Raw genomic sequence first — 20,955 nt, 5'->3', positions numbered from 1 at the left:
ACTATGTAGGGTCATTCTCCACCCCCAGACTGGCAGGCCAACTAGCATCCTCCAGCATTTCCCTAGCAGACTCTGTTTCCCTCTTCAAGTCTCAGTTTCAATATTGCCTCTCATGGAGGGAGATCTTAACAGAGTAGATTGTCTTCTCCCTTAATCTGAATCACAGCAATCTGCTTATTATGGTTTGAGTACTTCTCCAATTTATAACTCTAGATTTATACATTTGTTTACTTATCTATAGCTTATCTGTCCTGGCTAGACTTTAAGCTTCATGCTGGAAGAAGCCATGTCCATTTCATGCTCCATTATATACCCAGTGCCTAGGGTAGTGCTGAGGAAACTAAGGCATGAAAAGATGAATTAATCCACTTTGAAAGTGGAAGCACCAGGATTTGGACAAACATTAGTCTGTCTCCAGTATCCAAACTCTATCCTCACCTTCTTGCTTGATAATATTTGTCACGTAGGGTCCATATCAGGAACAAATGAGGTATTTATGCCAATGGCTTGGGTCACTAGGAAGCTTTGGAAAAATGTTATTCTCTGTAATTCAAGAAGGTAAAGGCAGACTATCTTTCAACACTTATGGTTCTTTGAAACAGGAAAAAAGTATTTTGAATCTCAATCAAAAGTGGACAGAGAGGACTGTTTCTTGTCTGTATGGAGGTGAAACAGGGCCAATTAAATATGTTTACCCTAGAGATAGATAAGATTTAAGACTCTGCTGTGGCTCTATAGATGCTTACAAAGCCCTCTCCCCCTGGGTGAGCTCAGAGGAGCCTTGGACTCTCTGAAAATGCTAAAGGATTTCCTGTGGCCCAGGAGCTTGCTACATGCCAAGCCCTGCAGCCAGGTGACACAGGACCTAACGATCCTTGAGAATGTGGCATCTATGCTCCCATTTTACTTTTTTGGTACTAGACATAATAAAATAGGTGTGTGTCCAAATCCCATACTAGATGTGTGTCCAAATCCCATCTGGTACTAGAATCACGGAAAATTCCTTTGACTTTCATCCTCAATAGGTTATCATTATTTGATTCCAGGAGTTTAACAGACACAGCAACTGCCCTCCAAGTTTTAACCTAATTCTCTTTGACATCTGATGGGCTCCAGGTATCTGTCTTTATCTCCTTTTCTGGATGCATCAAGAGATCCCCCCTGCTTCTACGTTTTGGTTATTGGGGCTGGAATTGTCTGAGTAAGCATACTGTCTGGTTAATGAAGGACAACTTCAAAGCCTCTTGTTTCAAACTGTCAGAAACGAAACTAACAACTACTGAATTCCTTACTCATTATACCTAAAATAACGTATTAGTCGTATTTATATTAGATGTAATATGGTATTTTAAAGATCTGTAGCATTATAAATGCTAATATTTAGTGTGCTAAATAATTTGGGGTATTTCCTAAGGGTCCCAACATCCCCATGTTTATATATATATATGGTTGTTGTTTTTGTTAATCCCATTTTAGAAATGAGAAATCGGAGTCTTATGGAGATATAATGACTCACTCAAGGCTATATGGTTAGTAAGAAACAGAGCTGGAGCTTAAGCCTCAGCTGACACTAAGAAGAGCCTGTTTTATGCCTGCCTCCATTAAGGACAGGACGTATCCAAAGTAGGTTTTTTTTTTGAGACGGAGTCTCGCTCTGTCACCGAGGCTGGAGTGCAGTGGCCAGATCTCAGCTCACTGCAAGCTCCGCCTCCCGGGTTCACGCCATTCTCCTGCCTCAGCCTCCCGAGTAGCTGGGACTACAGGCGCCGCCACCTGGCCCGGCTAGTTTTTTGTATTTTTAGTAGAGACGGGGTTTCACCGTGTTAGCTAGGATGGTCTCGATCTCCTGACCTCGTGATCCGCCCGTCTCGGCCTCCCAAAGTGCTGGGATTACAGGAAAAATATATTTTTATTGACTATGTGCTAGACTAGTACTGAGGTCAGCCTGGTCCACTCTACATGGGTTATCTCTTACAACCCTTGCAAGAGGGATGGAGATTGCCCTTACCTTACAGACAGTGAAACTGAGGTTCAGAATTCTTCCTGGAGTACTAAGACTGCATTTTCCTCTAGGGGTCAGATCACCATGGGTCTTGTAGCTGTACGGTCTGGGTTAACTAGGGAGCAACTTGCCTCCCCTTTGATGTCCACTCTAGTTGACAGTGGAGCTCCATCTGTGCAGCTGATGAAGACCTAGACTTGGGCATACTGAGTGGCATGACTTTGGGCTATGCCTTTCTCTTCTCTGCTTGAGGAGAGGTCACATGCGTATGCTTCCCTTCTGTTTCACCTAACATTTCTCATCGTTTCTCCGAACTCTCCAGTTGGGCACACTGTTGTTCTACGTGTGACCAGTATTGAGAGTGTCTTTACACATATTGTTGCACCTAAACCTTGCAAAAATCCTGCAAGGCAAATATTACTATGAAACGTTATATATTTGGAAACGGAGGCTCAGAAAAAAAGTGAATTGTTCAAGGTCACACAGTTTGTGCCAAATGCAACGTGATTCAAACCTGGACATGCTGACACCTGAGACTTTTCTTTCCAAGACCTCTCTGTCAGGCATCTCTTTCCCTCCTGCCCCTGCTGCCTTGTAGGTATAGCACATAAATTGGCCCTGTAAAATCCTAACAGGGGTTTCAATCGTTGACTAAGGTAAGCAGATGTCTGAAAGTTTGCCTTCAAGATGGAGTCTTGCCACTACTGGAATGAGATTTTCATGAAGGTTGGTTTTCTTGAGTTCAGATTCTATTGGACATATAATTTAATAGCTACTACATATTAAAAGAAAAGTCCCCATTTAATCATTGCAATACTTCTGTGAAATAGAAATTACTACTCTTATTTTATATAAATCAAATCAAAAATAACTGGGGCATATTTATCTGAGTAAGGACATCTCCCTCTCATCACTGCTATTTCCATTTATGAGACAGTATACAGTGACGTATTTTACACATGGAGTGATCAGTGCAGATCCTGCTGTTATATAGAACCTGTCATCAAAAGAGTAGACATTGTGACTTTGATTTGAGTATTTGGTGTCTTAATTGGAATTTAACAACTGTGGCATTCTTTGAAGTATCACTATGCTCAGACACAAGTTGGACCTGTGTGTTCAAGCCCAGGACATGTCGATGTATCTAGGCATAGGTTCTAGAAAAGTCATTCCAAGGGACAGAGCATGGGCTTCAGTCACCTCTGAGCTAAGCCAGTTGTCCTCTTCAACAATAAGACACAGACAGTGGGGGTCTGAGCTGATCCCCTTCTACCCAGCTCCAGCTTGGGCAGGAATCAAAGCCACAGTTTCTGAAGCTTTCCAGAAACCTCTTGGCTCTCACTTATGCACAGGAAACCAATGAGCCTTCCTGGTGTGTTTTTCTAGCAGATTTCCAAGCCTGGCTATTGGCTTTCTGTCACTTCTTTCAGGCCTGATTAACACCACATAAAACTGAGGGGTTTTCAGCTATTCTTCAAAGTGGAGGAATCAGTTTGCTTCACTCTCATTCTGAAATAAGCAATTGCATTACCTCCATATGAATGGAGGCTGAGGAGGCAAGGTGATGGGATCAATATGCAGAAGGAGGGCAGGAGCTGAAACAGCAGTGATGGAGGCGGTGCACGACTCAGGCTAAGTCCTCGAATCAAGGGAAGCTCAGAGGGGCCAATGATTGGTTTCTCTGCCTGCCAGTATGAGGAAAAGTGGAGACCCAGGCCCTGGTGGAGGGGGATTATGGTAAGGGTGCCGTTAACATCTACTGGTCATTTACTACATGCTGTGCTGAGTGTTCAACTTGATTATCTCTTAATCCTCATGACAACCTTATTTAATAGGTACTGTTATTGTTCCACTTCACAGAGGATAGAAACTGAGGATCAGAGGGGTGAGTGAGTGGTCAGGGGCAGCACAACTGGTGAATTAGGGAGCCATATTACATCCTAGACAGTCTGAAACCAGAGCTCCTCCCCTGACCAACACACTCGAAAAGATTCAGAGCTGAAGCAAGAAAAGCTTCCTAATTGGGCCTATAATCTCAGACTATCATTCTCAGAGGTGGATGGAGGAAATCTCAGAGACCCAATAACTGTGGCTTCCTTGGGGGCCAAGGAGCAGTCTCTCTTGCTGATGAAAGTCTAAATTCAGAAGTTCCCGCAGGGGTTAGCATAGAAGAGAAGAAGCAGCACAGAAAGATAGAGAACTCAATTTGAATCCCTGCTCCATTCACTGCCTTGGGACTGGTGAGCCAATAACTTGATCTCTCAGAGGCCAAATTTCCTGACCCTTGAAATGAGGATGGTGTTACCTATCTTTTAACAAAGTGCCTGGCCCGTAATAGGTGATTAATATCTGTTGGCTATCTTCTTTCTTTCTGGGGGCCTAGGGGTCTCTGAATATGCCTATGTGTCTATCCTCCACTTTCCACTTTTTGAAAAGCTTGGCAGAAGTCATCACTCAGGCAAATTCCTGTGAGAGAACACACTCAAAGCTGAGGTTCTTTGCTTTGGGCTGGAATGGTATCAGTGATGAAATCCTTCTGCAAAGAAACTCTGCGTAGCAGATAGAAAGGCCCATACTTAAATAATTTGGTGGGAAAATGAATTTGTGCTGTGAGAAAAGTATTTCAACATCAAATTTGTAGGGTATACAGTTGAAAAACCAATCCTGTTGAAAAATTTTGTGAACGACTGCATGGATGGTTTCTTCTCATTCATCGTGGATTAATATCCTTCTGTTCTTCCCATTTCCCCCAGGCTCGCATCTCTTCTATCCTTCTGGAGAACACCCAGGTTAGACACACAATTGCTACATGACCTCCTTCTTACACTGGTGTAGCATCCTTCCCCCTTAGAACAGATAACTAAGAAAGCCCACCTGTTAAGTAAACAACTGGAAACCTTATCATTTCTGTGATTTAAACATTGGTAAATTGACCAGGGAGACTAAATTGTCAAAATGGTGGAATGAGAATATGTGAAATAAAATCTGTCTATTGATTGATTCATCTTTGGTGGAGGCTGGGAAGGCAAGGTGACCACACATCAAAGTTGCCCCTCACTCTAATGCCTACATCTATAGAGGTGGTTCTTAGCACTGATGGCACATTGGGATCACCTGGGTGGCTTTGAAAAATCCCGATCCCAGATCAAACAAAGCATATTCTCTAGGAGTGAAACTCAGACATCAGATTTTTTGATTGTTTGTTTGTTAGCTCTCCAGGTGACACCAATGTGTGGCCAAAGTTGAGAACCTCAGTTTTGTGAATAAAGGACCAGAATACTTCAGAGGAAGAATGTTTGTCCTAAAGCCCATCACTCACCTGTTCCCATGATTCTACAATTAAAATCTCTGCCAATGTCAACTCCCCTAAGAACCTGATTGAATTTCCTGTGGCTTCATCTCTGAGGCCCTGAGCATTTCAGGCTGCGAGCTGGCAGGCCATTGATGTGTGTGCTCACTGATAGCAATTCAACAGCTTCTGTTGGCATATTTGAGCTCAAAAAGCTGAAAGATAAAGATTTCACATTAAGCTAAGGGGTCTTGCTCTCTCTCCTCCAGTCTCCCCAGGCTGATAAATAATGGATAATGAAGAACAGTGCTATTACATGCAGAAAGCACTTGGCATGCACCTCCAACACAGCACTTCTCATCGAAATCTGTGGCTCAGTTCAGCAGAAAATCTGTTTGGTGGTAAGGCCCTGTACTTTCGGAGGGCTCCTTGATGCTGCCAAGTTATTTAATGAAAAAAGGAAAAAAAATCAACTATGGAATCAATCATATTTTCAGTTTCCCAAAGGCTAAAGGGCTGGGGTAGCGTGGTTGAAGTTTCTTTCTCTTCTTGAGCGTTGCATTCGTGCATCTACCCATCTTTGATGAGCAGAACAGCAAAACTACTCAGAGACGCCCATCGGAAACTGAGCTCCTTGGAAATCTTCTGTTGTGTTTTTCTTTTTATAACATCACAGTCATCAAAGTGTATATTGTATTTATTTCGTGTTTTTTTCTTTGTCTTCTCTGCTGGAGTTTATACTTCGCATTAAAGACACCATGCCTCTTTTGCAGCCCCTGTGCCTAACTTATTACCTGACACCTAGAAAGTTCTCAAGAAATATTGGTTGAACGGATGTTGAAAGTGCAGCCTGTAACATCTGCTTGACACAGACTTTCAGGACATGTTTTCGGTTTATTAGTTATACAGTTTTTATAACTTTGGGGGAAAATTCAGATCTTGCCAAAGGTGAAGAGGTGGCATGAAGGTTGGAGGCAGCATTTACCTGCATTAGAAATGCGAACTGGGGAACAGCCTGGGCATGTGGCAGTGCAAACTTGGAGAAGCCATAGCCTCAGTTTTGTGGACAAAATGGGGGGTTCCCTGCTGACCACTCTGGGCACATTAATGTTTTAGTTAGACAGTGTGCCAGAGAAGACAGACCCATCACTGAGTCTGGCATGTAGTGTGCATTCTCTGTGTGGTGGCATAATCAATGTGGAAGAACTGAAAGCTCAAATGCAAAAAGCTTCAAGTGCAGTACAGACTTTCAGGTCAATTATTAACCCCTGAATGTCTTATTTTCCTCATTTGTAAAGTACCCGTGTTTACTCAGACACTTAATTGGGACTCATAAATACAGTGTTTCATAAAGATTTTCACAAAGAACTAATATCTCCAAATGCCTTGAAGATAAGGTGTTTTATTTTTAAATAAATAGAGAAACAGTACACTCTGTGCATACTTCTTGATATAGTCAAGATTCAGCAACAAATATTTAGTGGGCACCTACTACGTGCCACACACTGAATACACGAGTGAACAGAATAGACAGAAACACCTGCCCTCATGAAGCTTACATGTTAAGATGGACAAAAAAACAAAATAAATAAAATCATACATAGTGTGCAGGATGATATTAAATGCTAGGAGAAAAAAATATAGCAAGAAAAGGGATTGGAGAGGGTGGGGTTGAAGGAAAGGCAATGTTTCTTCTCTCATCATTTCTATGGAATCCCAGGGAAGGCTCTGATTGGCCTATATGATTCATATGCCTGGCCGTTGGACCAATTACTGCTGAAGAAATTATATGGACTCTGTGATTGACCAGGCATGGTCATGTGCTCACTCCTAGGATCGGAAGACAGAATTAGCTTCCAGAAGAAAAAAGAAAAAATGTACAGTAAAGATGTCAACCTCTATTACAGGGCCCTGGGCTCCTCCTGGAAGACCAAAAATAAATAAAGAAATAAAGAATCCAAAAAGAAAATAGCCATTGGGTACTAGGCTTAGTACTTGGGTAACAAAATTATTTGTACATCACACCCCCTATGACATGAGCTTACCTACATAACAAACCTTCATAGGTACCCCTGAGCATAAAAGTTAAAAAAAAAAAAAAAAGAATCCTGACAAATCCTGCAGTAAATAAATGTGTATAACTTTGCTTACCCTCGTAGTTCCCCAATGCATTTGGCCACATATGTTTGCTCATGTAATACCTTTTTAACACTAATCAGGGCACATTTTGATAAACACCTTGCTATAAGTCCATATAATTTCATCAATGCTCCATCTATAGTTAATTGAGTCTCATTACTAGTAAATCCGTTTGGGTAAATCTTAAATTTTTAAAGGGCTTTCTAGATTTGCAGAAATTTATCCCTCCCCGTTTTTCCCTTTAATTAAAAGTATGTCTTGGCACAAGTAAGCGTCTTTCCTCAAATGTAATGAGAAGTTGAAAGGAATTGGCTTCTAAAGCAGAGTGGCCCCCATGGTGTGGCAAAGGCTCGTCAGAGGATAAATGCATGAATCAGTCACTGGAGGACCTAGTTGTGATGCAGGAACAAATTTTCCAAACCACCAATTGTCCCAGTCAAATTAGTCTAGCTTAATAAGAAACTTTAATAATGTTTTATAGACATGTTTGCAAAATCACAACCCTGTCAAATGTCATGTCGTATTCCTTGTGACTTTGGAAAATGTCATGGAGTAAGCTATACCAGTAGGGTTCTTAATGCTTCCAATAAAAGCCTCTCATGGAGAGGGAAGTAGTTATTTACAATGGCTATTGAGCCACAAGTCACAAAACATAAAGCAGCCAGTTGAACGACAAAAGTGGAAGACCCCCAAACTATTCACAGCAGCTTTCAGTGTTCCTGGGTAGAGTCCAGAACTGACTTCATTACCAAGTCACTGTTGTACCCTAGCAAGTTATTTCACCCTCTGAGGAATCTGGATTCTCTATCAGTGGATGCTGGGATAATAGCAATGAACTCCTGAGGTTTAGGAAAAAAGGTCAGTGATTTTGACAACTAAGAGACTTTATAGCATTCTTTATCTTCTGAAAAGTTTTCTTTTTTAATGACTCTGGTTTTCTTTTATTTTAAAATTCAATGCATAGCCATTTAAAAATAATAAAGTGTATGAAGAAAATACTCATAATTCCTCAGCTTGGAAATAACCACTACTAAACTTTTGGGAAAACGTTAACTTTTATGTGGCTCTTTTGTGTTCTCTTCATGTAAAAATGCAAATAAGTATCTGGTGTGTATTGTGTGTTGGTATATATGGAGTTCTTCATACGAATTTATCTCAACATTGCCCCACAGCATCAGAAAGTCTTCATGTGTAAAATTGTAATGGCTATGTAACATTTCATCTATTAAATGCCCTATAATTTATTAATTGTTCTACTATATTTAGAGATATATATTGCAACCACATTCTCATGTTTTTGTCACTGTAAATAAAATGATTAAAAAAATTTGTGTTGAAGAAAGCAACTGGTAGTATTCATCTCTTTTTTTTTTTTTTTTTTTTTTTTAGACAGAGTTTTGCTCTGTGGCCCAGGCTGGACTGCAGTGGCGGGATCTCAGCTCACTGCAAGCTCCGCCTCCCGGGTTCACGCCATTCTCCTGCCTCAGCCTCCCGAGTAGCTGGGACTACAGGCGCCCGCCACCTCACCCGGCTAATTTTTTGTATTTTTTAGTAGAGACGGGGTTTCAAGGTATTAGCCAGGATGGTCTCGATCTCCTGACCTCGTGATCCGCCCGTCTTGGCCTCCCAAAGTGCTGGGATTACAGGCTTGAGCCACCGCTCCCGGGGTATTCATCTCTTAACAATCTTAAAAGCCCTCTAAGAACAGATAATTGACTAACTAAAGAGGTGAGAAGAGTAATCTATCCCAAAGCACTGGGCTTTTTTTGCACGTTTGATTTGTTTTTCCAATAATGCAAAGAATATACTATACAATTGAGTGATAATGGAGCCTGAGTGATACTTATCAGAATGTAATTATTCCTACGTGTGTAGATGTATGCACACACACTCATATTTTCCTCTAAGTCTTATTTCCCCTCAATAAACTTCTAATAAGGCTTTAGTAATAAGAGGAGTACAGTTCTTCTGTCTACTATGCAAGTGTATCAACTGGGGTAACTCTGCTGCCGACATGTGCTTGTTTCAAAGTTCAAAGCAGGCTAAGTTGATATTCCTGAACAAGTGCACCAAGGAAACTCATAAGAAAGGTGCACGCTGATAAGACTTCTGAAATCATTAAGTTGCTTTTTCAAGCAAATGGGACCTGCTCAATTAGCTATTTTGTTCGCTGGTATGTCCCATATCTTTCCATGGAACCAATGGCCTTTTCAACTGCTGCGTTTTTTAATCCATGCCACACATTTCCTCAGGCTAGTCTGCGTCATTTGCCTGGTGCTTCCAAAGATTATCATTGTAAAAAATGTGGCACCAACCTTAAACACACTGTGTTAGGGTCACTCACCCACTGTCCAGTTTCCAATTTAGCTAGAGAAAAATTCGTTATCTTGGAAGAACAATTCCAAGAGTTTTTTTTTTTTTTTTTCTGCAAGAATACTTTTAGTTCCCTCCCCCAGCCTCAGTGAGGGTGATTTTGATGGGTGGTGGAACATTTTATTGACCACTACAGTCTAATTTTGTTCCCTGCTGTTGGGGTAACGTAAGCTCCATTTTCTTGCACTGAGGATGGAAGGCGTCAGAGTGGCGACCTGGCCAGTTTCCCATTGATCCCATCCTCTGCTATGGGATGGAGTGGGGAGGGAGAATTGACCTATGGAAACCTCTGGCTCAGTGCCTTCAGAAGTCAGGGTGTCAGTTTTCAGACTCTGCCAGACACCGTGGCCAAAGCCAAGGGTGCTCCGTCAAATCCATCCATTTCAATTAAAGGTTAGAGAGTTGGGAAGTAAAAATAATCAATTTTGCAGGCTAAACTCCATCATCCTGTCGACACTTTATCTTTGCTCCGGATATACTTGTGCAGGATATGTTTAATAAGACTTTCATGGCATTATTCACTGATGACACTTCTGGTTAGAGATTGATCAAAGCTACTTTGTAAAAGTTACCAAGCTAAGGGAAAATGGCAGAAGATATATGTATGTATATGTGTGTGTTATATATATATGTAATGTATGTGTGTGCAGTGTACAAAACTTCCTTATACTATAGCATTTCTTATATGCCATTCAAATAACTCCATGACCAAATGCTAAGCTCTATTGCCAAATCAGCTAAATTATGTATTACATTATATTTAATGCTCCAATTAAATATGCTGATCACCATGATTCCCAAGTATCTCACATTTTACGACCACACAGATATGGAGTTTTACTAATGCCCTGTCTTTTAACAGTGAAACTTTCAACCATTTACTAACTCTCAATGCAATGTGTTGGTCATTTATTGAGCAATTATGGTGTGCCAGGCAGTGCATTTAGAGATGTGCATACATTATCCTAGTTGATCCTTAATTCTTTGGAATAAATATAAATTCTAATAGATAACTGTGCTCAACACATTTATTTATCTTTCTCTATTGTCATTACTTTTTCCATTGTACTCATGGAGTAGCAATAAATTCATGAAGGCAATGACTGAGTGTGCATCACCACCCTCTCTTTAGCATCCAGAGCATGTGTGGAACTGAGAAATCATACAATATTGAGTATGCTAGTGAGTTATAATATTATTATTATCCCCTCATGTAAATTAATTACCTGACACTTAGCAAGGTCAAGTAATTTGACCAAAAGTGACACAGTTTGTAAGTGAGAACTGGGAGTTGAACCTGGCTTTGTGCTTAAGCCCATTACTGACACATCTCCATGACTGGTTTATACCAAACATGACCCAAACTTTGGCCAAGAGTTGATTTCTGCACTTCTAAGTACTTGACTTAAGATAGTGGACTCTCAAATGAAAGTGAGTTTCTGCCAGTAGCAAAGAATGAAGACAGAGATATAGCTGTTGGATAGACAGCCAATAATGCCTTCCACCAAAAATGAGTAGTGAAATAATTCATGGGAGCCACAGAGTGAAGGATGTAGCTGAGTAGCATCAATTTCTACTTTAATACTAAAAATCCTGATACTTTATTTCTAATTATCTCTATCCTTATCCCTATACTTGACTATTTGATGGATCAGCCATACTTGAGTAATCCACAGGCTTTTCAACTCAACAAGCTCAAATTGAATTGACCATCCTGTCCACAATATTTGTTTCCTATCCTGCAGTCCCTTTTTTCTCGGCCCTCTGGCACTGCATCTATCAGTTAATCTAAGGCTTAAAACTGGACAGATTCTTAAAATCTCTCTCCACTTTAATAGCTACCCTCACACAAGCACATGTATTAGGACATTGAGTTTTGTCAACTCTGAGATGCAAATATTTCTTAGATTTTCCACTCAACTCTGTGGTCACCATCACTGTCCAAGCTCATACAGGATGAGTATCTTGTATCTGAAATGCTTGGGTCCAGAAGTGTTTGGGATTTTGGATTTTGAAGTATTTGCATTACATATCATGTTGGTGCTCATTAAGTTTTGGATTTGGGAGCAATTTGGATTTCAGATTTTCAAATTTGGGATTTTCAACCTGTATTCTCATAGTGTCTCATGTGGCCTATTGCCAGAACCTCTTGTTGGTTTCTATCTCTGTCTTCACCATACTCAATCTAGGCTTGAATATATCACTAGGTAATGTTTCTTAATTATAAATCTGTGCACAACTCATAAAGCTTCCTAGTTATCATCACGATAAAAAGGTGCTTGCTATCTGACTTCTGTTCAGCCATCCGTACTTAACTTTTGTTTCTCTACTCTTTTTGTTTTTCTAGTAAGGAATCCTGATCTACATGAATTCCAATAACACATCAAAGATAACTTGTGCTTCCAGCATACTGTTAGCAGTTAAACAACAAGACAAAACATATTAAACAACGGTTTTCAGACATTGGACAAAGACAGCTCAAATAAGTTATTTACGAAAAAAGTAAAGCAAATGAGGCAAGCTCTACAGTTACTTGGAACTAACTGTCTAGGGGGGTTTCCAGGACACAGTGAAGAGAGTGGGAACCCAAATGAACTCTTGGCCTTCCTAAATGGAAAAGATGGAGTTGAGAGTTTAGTGTAGGGGGAAAAGATGATTAGAATTCACAGCGAAGAGAAAGAAGATGGACATAGAATGAAGAGATATCTGAACAAAAAGAGAGATGCGGAGACATGCAGGAGGTCTCCATCTGAGTACTGATCAATATGCACATGTAAAAAACCTGGGGAAAGAACCACCTGAAAGAATAACTCAAACAATCCCTGGTGCTCACACAGGGCTGGAAATAGTTTGTGTTTCCATGAACCAGAGTGAAAATCAATTAGTACATAAATAAATAAATCTTTAAGACTACATAGCGCATCAGTTAACACAGAAAGGGTATTGCCTCAATAGTTTGGTAAACTTAGCCCTAGGCTAAAGGCTGCTTCAGACCTGCCACACAAAGCTGAGAAACAATGGGGGAAAACGCTGAGAAAGGATAAAACTGTTTTCAACTAAATTATCTGCACCCCGGAAAAAAAGCTTTGGTATATTTTAGGGAATACAAAAATATCCAACTTAACAAGGTAAATTTTACAGTATCCTTTTTTCCAATAAGAAATTACCATACATGAAAAGAATTAAAATATTTTATATACTCAAGAAGTAAAGTATGAACATATTAAGAAAATATGTGGAAGATATAAAAAGAAGACCCAAATTGAGCATCTACTGGGAAAAAAATAGTATTTAAGATTAAAAATATGCCAAGTGGGATTAACAGCAGATTAGATACTGAAGAAGAGACCAGTAAAATTGAAGATAGCAATAAATACTATCCAAAATAGAATGGAAAGGGGAAAATAACACTGAAACACCGCCAGCACCAAGAAGAGATCTGTGGGAAAATAGTAAGTTGTGTAATATACATGTAACTGTATATTACACAACTAAAAAGTGGTAAGGGTCCCTAAAAAGTGGTAAGGGTCCTATTTGAAGATATAATAGCTAAATATATTTTTTCAAATTTGATAAATATTATCCAACTACATATTTAAGAAGCTCAACAAATAATGAATAATAATTATGAGGAACATTACACCAATGCACATCATTACACAAATGAAAAACATTACTAATGCAATCAAATTGCTTAAAAATAAAAATAAAAATCTTAAAACATCCAGAGAGGAATATAAAACAGTATACATCCAGAGGAACAAAGGTAAGAATAAGGCAAAGATCAGAAATATGGGTAAAGGATAAATATTGGAGAAGCTTTTGTGCATAGTAAACAAAATTCAACTTTATTCTGAACTTTATATTTTAGTGGAAGCTAGAAGACAGTGGCACAACATTGCCAAATTACTTGTGGTAGTGAATATGAGGGAGTGTCAACCAAGAATGTTACACCCAGTGAATGTACCTTTGAAAAATGAAGAAAAAAAATAAAAAAAAGCAAAGACTCTTTTAGATACACCAAATCTGAAATAACCCATCCACAATGGAGCTGCTCTACATGAAATGTTAAAGGAATTGTTTCAAACAGAAGCAATATAAAACCAGATGGAAAAGGGAATCTCCACAAGGAATGAAAGAGGCCAGTAATGGCTAACAAATAAGTATATAATAAAAGTTATTTTTTATTTTTGGAAAATCATTTTTAAGACACTTGACCTCAGAAAGCAAGCTAAAAGAAATTATTACATGGTTTATAAATATATAGAAGTAGAATATATGACAATGACACAAAGGCAAGAAAGGGTAAAGGGAAGAATACTTTTGTAAGATAAAATACAACTACTACAAACACTAAAACAATCACTAAAAAAGGGAAAGAAAAAGTGGTGTTGCCAACAAGCAAACAAAAGAGATCATTTGAAACTTAAAAAAATACTCAGTCTAACAACAAACTATGTTCTCCTTGTTCCTGTGCCTATTAATATATGTTGTCTCTGACTACTTCCGCTTCAGAATATCTGGCAAACTCCTACCCATCTTTCAAGCATCAGCTCAACTAATGCCTTCTCTGGGGAGCCTCCTATGATGCTCATGGTCATGCATATTATTAGAAAAATAATTATGCTGTGGTCTTATTATTGTTTGTTTTCATGGCTGACTCCTCATTAGACTTCAAGTTCTTGAGAACAGAGGTGATGCACTTTTATCTCTCTGTCTTTGGCAAATAGCATAACCCTACCGCATAGTAGGACCTTAGTAAATATTTAGTGAATAAATAAAGTCGATGTTCAATGATTTTATTAACTGTAATTTCTCTTTGGGTTTTGCCACCTAAATCATATTTACCTTGCTAGCACTTGGTGACCTTCTTTATTCTAAAACAATCACCGGGAGACTAAAAACCTAGGTTAAATAATACTAACGTTATTACTCCTGAGATCATGAAGTCCAAATATTTCAATAGCAAAATAATAAGACTAGCCCCAAGAAAAGTTCATGCTATTATTGTTTCAAGAAAAATCCAAGATAGCTTTGAGGATTTCTACTATTAACATATCTCTAAAATTCCTGTCAAAATTCTGCAAGTTTTCACTCAAATGATCCCTTTTTGTAAAGTTTTTCCAGTATACCCAAATATACATACTCTTTTACCTCTTCTGAACTCCCCTGGCCCTTTTCATGTCAATTTGGACATCAGGTATAGTCATTGTGGATATAAACTAATTCATGGTGCTTCTTATCTCTCTTCCTGGACTATAAGATCCTTTTATCTGATTCATTTGTTCATCCCTCCCTGGAGCATATTGTCAAATTAAGTGTAAGTTCAATTACCCTCTTAAAGAAATGAATAAAGGATTCAGAATTTAATTTTCTCAATTTTGGTAATTTTTTCCACAGCTATATGGAATGGTTGGCTGCTATTGCACCAAGATTTACATAGGGAGAAACTAAGGCTTAGATAACTACCACAAATGTCTACATAAAATATTTTTAAATTAATCATCTATAATTTCAATCTACATTATGAAATTCTACACGGATATGATTTACTTGAGACTTTTCAATAAGAAGTCAAAATTCTGTTTTTACTTTTTTTGTTTTCTTCTTGAAACATATTTTTAAAAATCTTATTGGAAATCCGTAACCTTTATCAATCCATAAGTTATTTATTTACTCATCTATTTTACTCATTTATTTTTTTCAATAAGTATTTATAGCAGGCTATCCATGTGCAAGGCATGGTGCTACCAAAGGGTGAAGATACAGCGGTGGGTAAAATCACAATCCCTGCTCTGAATGGACTCCCAGTGATGAGAAAGACAAATATAAATAAAATATTAAGTCTTACATAATAGCTAAAAGAGGCATGCTCAGAAAAACAACAAAAACAAAATATTTACCCAAAAAAGTGAGCAGGCAGAAAGAGAACCTTGGGTGATATGCTAGCTAAAACAAAACCTGCAAGTAGAGAATACCAAGACACACTGAGGAGAGAGCATTGAGCAGAGTATAGCGTGTATGTTGGTAGAATCAGTACAATAGGAGACCATTAAGAGATATACCTGCAAACGTGGTTAAAGGATAAACACTGGAGAACATTTTGTGCATACTAACCAAATTAAACTTTATTCTGACAAAGGTAGAGAATCATGGAAGTGTTTGAAGTGAATAAAATCTGTATATTTGCTTTAAAGAAAATCAGTGGGTTGTAAAGAAGATGTGTTAGAGAGAGGAAGACTCCAATGAAAAAGCCAATCAACTTGTATTAGGATTAATTTTCCTTATCTAGAGAATGACAGCAAAAAAAAAAAAAGAAAAAGAAAGAAAGATGATTCCCAATGCTAATAATCTATGATTTTAAAATATGATATCTCTTTGATACTCTGAGGGGTCTCAAGTAAGACTCTTTCCTTCTTATAGCTTCTAAATTTCATTATCTCTAAAATAAGAAATTTGGGCAAGGCCATCTCTGAGGTCTCCTTTCACATACACTACCCATGGTCCACACACCATTTTATTCCTCTCTGAGGTAATAACAAAGGTGTCAGAGTGTGTAAAGCAATGTTCAATAATTTTACAATTAAAAAAATACAAGAATATTGCACTCCAATGTCTACTCATTTCTAGCAATTAGAAAATAATTATACTGCAAGTTTTTAAAGTCTCCTCAAACTCAATGGCTCAGCAAAAATTATTAATTGAAACTAAAAATAAATGTGTGACCCTCTCTGTGTTCCCTTCTCTTTTACTCTTGTGTGATAACCTCAGTGAGTCCCTCCCCATCCAGCAAGTGAGAAAATATGCAATGGCCCTTCCATTATTGATTCTTTATTACAATCATGAGTCTTGTTCGAACAGCCAACTCTGTGGGTGACTGAGGGCTCCCGCTGCCCATTGGGTAATTAAGCCTGGGATTATGAAAGTTGGAATTGCTTACTCCTGCCCTGGAGCCCTTACAAGACCACTGCAGCTGACCCAGTGCTGTGGTTACCATATTTTCCTAAACGTAAATGGTATATACATCATTCACCAATGGAAGAGAATATATACACTCAAAAGAGTACACTTTTCAAAAGTGTACTCTTTGGAGCCAGATTACTTGGGTTTGAATCCAGCTTCAACTTTTACGAGGAGTGTGATCATGGCATAACCCACATATGTGTAAAATTCAGTCCATTACTCATAAAAATTAGAATAATAGTGATGATGCCCACATCATTTGGTGAATACAAAATAAGAGAATTACCTCCTTATTTAATATTGCAGCCCACCTCCTACTGCGATTTGACACCTTTCACCTTGCTCATTGTAAACAATTTTCTACTACAGAACTTATCGCATTCTAACATACTGCACAATGCACTTATTATTTTTATGCTTTATTTCTCTACCATCATATAGAATAAGAAATCTACAAATGTACATTTGCTTTCTCCAAAAATTTATCCCAAATGCCCAGAACATTTCCTGGCATGTAGTAGGCACTCAATGAATAGTTACCAAATTAAAAAAAAAATAGTGAATTTGAAATTGGCTATTAGCATTTAATGAATGTTAGATTAAATTATTGCCATTGACATCAACATCATCAGGAAATTCTAGGTAATTTGGTGTCTTTTGTAGTTATCGAGAATTGTTTTTTCACCATTGATAGCATTCAAGGTCACATTTGTAAGAGATGATAAAGCAAGATTTTGGTTTTGTCTCTACTGGACACAGTCTGGTTGATTGCCTGCTGTGCCAGGCACTCTGCCACATGCCGAGAAAACAAAGAAAAGGAAATCTAAGTCCCAGTCTTAGAAGCTCACACACGGTAGTGATTATTATCTTGCAATTAATGAACTGAATCTGAAGTCTCTAATGAATTTATTTGTTATCTAATTATATCACCTGTGATTCTCACACACACAGATAAATGGTTGTTTTCTTTCTTCCTTCCCCCATCCCCAAGTCAAGAACTTCAAGGAGACCTTGAACAATGCCCATGACCTAGGATGATGCCCGTGACTTGGAAAGCATCAATAAACAAGGGCCATGAGAATCATCCGGGGAACATTTTTAAATAGGGAAGGGACTGGCCCAAGAAATTCTGACTCAGTAGATCTGAGGTGGAGCCCAGAGCTCTGCATATTAACAAACATCCCAAGTGATGCTCTCCCAGGTAGACTGCAGCTTACACATGGAGAAACACTGATTTAGGAGGTGTATTTCATCTGAGAAAGAGTTATAAGAGCATGTGATCGCTCTTATAACAGGGATTCTGTCTATAAGGCTAGGATTCATGAACAGTGTTTGCCAAAGGACAGCAAGGCTAAAATATGAGTCATTGCTATCAGTGAAAGGGAAGAAAGTGACAGAGAAAAAAAAATAGGGAGAACCCAGGAGGATGTGGCTCAAGAAAGGTGAAGAAAAACCAAATGGACACTACAGTTGTCTGGATGGCAGAGTGGAAATACTCGTATTTTATTCTCTTTAGTCTTTTCCTTCTGTTTCCAACCCTAGCTTTTCCCATCATCCTTTACATGTATGGTATTCTACAATTCCATCCTTCACCTCTTCATTTCCATGTACCACCTCATTCATTCCAAGAGTTTCAACATCCATTTTAAAAATTCCTCATGAGCCTGTCTGAGCTCCTCATTTTTCCTGTTGCATAGGCCCATCCATCTGGCAGAGAAAGGGATGCTCAGGACACAGAACAGCCATCCTATATTAACAAGATTGCTGTGAGCACCAACTTTGGATGAGGTTGACTCTCTGCAGAGGTCTCTGGCAACCTCACTCACCTGCGGCTCCTCACCCTCATGCGACACTTCCTGAGAGGCAGACACATCAACTGGGAGAAACCTGAGGTGCCATCTTGGTCAGTGAAATGGTTTCTGGTTGATTTTGTTTTTGGTTCTCTTTTATTTTTCTGTTTATCTATTTGTTTGAGGAGCTGTGGGCAGAAATGAACGCTTCTGAAATAGACATCAATGAGAATTAGGTAAACATTCCTTCAAAGAAAACGCCATATGAAAATAACGTATATAAACAGATATTTCCTGAAAGCATGTGCTACAGAGGCCCCAGTCTACACATGAGGAAACTGAGGCCAGGGAGATGAAGAGACGTTGACTTTTTCTAGAAGATGATCTTAGAGCTTTGTCTCCTAGCGAGTTTGTTAAGTTTTTGTCTTCATCTCCCAGTCACAAATAAAGGGAAAGCATGTAAATGTTTTATTTAGAATGTGGAAATATTAGTTACAAGCTAGTAAGTTATCAATAAGTTTTATCTTTTCAAATGTAAAAAGATTCAGATTTCAACATGGACTTGCAGTTTTCCCAAAATAATATGACCTTGAAAAGAAGCTCGTGCGGCTTCATGTGGCTTCATAAAATATATCTGCACCAGCTAAGGGGCAACGCTCTCATTCCGACCAGCGAAAGGCTACTATGGCCAAATTTATTTTTAATTATCATAATTAATAATACCGTTTCTAAAATGCAGATGTAAATATCGAATGTATCATAAAATATGCAAGGACGGTGATGAAATATTTAAATTCTCTGTGTGGCCACCATACAAAAATTCTCATATTCATTCATTTATTGTTTGTTAAATACTTGCTCATTCCCTATTATGTACCACTACTAATTGCAAACTCTAGGGATACAATCTTGAACAAGAAAGATAAAGCTTGCCTTCAAGGGACCTTCACTCTAGTGGATGGATAATAAATAAGTAAGCAAATGAGTAACATAGCACCAGGTGATAGTGAGGGCAAAGAAAACAAATCAAGCAGGGCAGGAAATTAGAGCATGATTAGGTGCTAGTTAGAGTAGAATTAAGGAAGGTCTCTTGGAGAAGCCAGTTGTCATGCAAAGTTGACTGCAGGGAGGCAAGAATGGACGGGAGACTAGTTAGGCAACTAACTATTGTAGCAGCCCACATGAGATGATGATGGCTTGAATAAGGTGGTAGAAGGTATGTAATCCCAGCACTTTGGGAGGCCGAGACGGGCGGATCACGAGGTCAGGAGATCAAGACCATCCTGGCTAACACGGTGAAACCCTGTCTCTACTAAAAATTACAAAAAACTAACCGGGCGAGGTGGCAGGCGCCTGTAGTCCCAGCTACTCGGGAGGCTGAGGCAGGAGAATGGCGTGAGCCCGGGAAGCGGAGCTTGCAGTGAGCTGAGATCTGGCCACTGCACTCCAGCCTGGGTGACAGAGCGAGACTCCGTCTCAAAAAAAAAAAAAAAAAAAAAAAAAAAAGAAGGTATGGACAGACAAAAATGGGATATATTTTGGGAAGTGGAGCTCGCAGGGCTGGCTCACAAGAGGATGGAAGAGAGGACTCAAGAATGACTCACACCGTGGAATGATTAAATCAAACTAATTAGCATATCTATGACTCACATGGTTATCATTTTTGGGATGAGAACATTTAAAAGCTACTCTCCTAGCAATGTTCAACTATAATATATATTGTTCTTAATTATAGTCACCATGATGTAAGAGAGATCTCCAGAACGTTTCTTCCCATCTAACTGACTAATGGAAGCACTGTACCCTTTATCCGACATCTCCCCACTCCCCTGGTAACCACCCTTCTACTCAGTTTCTATGAGTTCTATATTTTTAGATTCCGTGTATAAGTGAGATCTTGTAGTATGTGTGTTACTGAGCTGAAGAATTGGGGAGGGAGATTCAAAAATTGTGTTATAGATGTAGTCACTTTGACGCTTTCACTGTGATTTGACTATGATCAGGTAGGTTACACACATGTAGAAAAGCACACACACACAGTTTCTGCCTGGGCAATCTGTACCCAGTTCCCTTTTTACCTAATTACTGTTTGCATATCTGCTTTTGCACTAGTTTGTATGCTGTTATCTCCAAATTTGAGTCTAAACATTTTAGGACCTCTAGAATCTCAATATTCTTACCTGATATTTTTTAAAAGGGTGAGAAATACATGAGAGAAAGTGATTCTTGCGATCATTAAATGTGATAAGGAAAGCACAAAAAACGAGCCAGGAGCGCAGTGCCCACTAGTTGGAGAAGGATGCAGAGCTTATTGAAAAAGAGCAAGACTTTTTTTGTTGGGCACCAAGCAGAAAAACCCTGAACCAGAAGCCCTGAGCTTGGAGTCTCAACTTCCTTTC

This window comes from Rhinopithecus roxellana, chromosome 20 (assembly GCF_007565055.1).
Source record: "Rhinopithecus roxellana isolate Shanxi Qingling chromosome 20, ASM756505v1, whole genome shotgun sequence".
Taxonomy (NCBI): Eukaryota; Metazoa; Chordata; class Mammalia; order Primates; family Cercopithecidae; genus Rhinopithecus; species Rhinopithecus roxellana.
The sequence above is the reverse complement of the archived record's forward strand: the minus strand, read 5'-3'. Positions refer to the sequence as shown.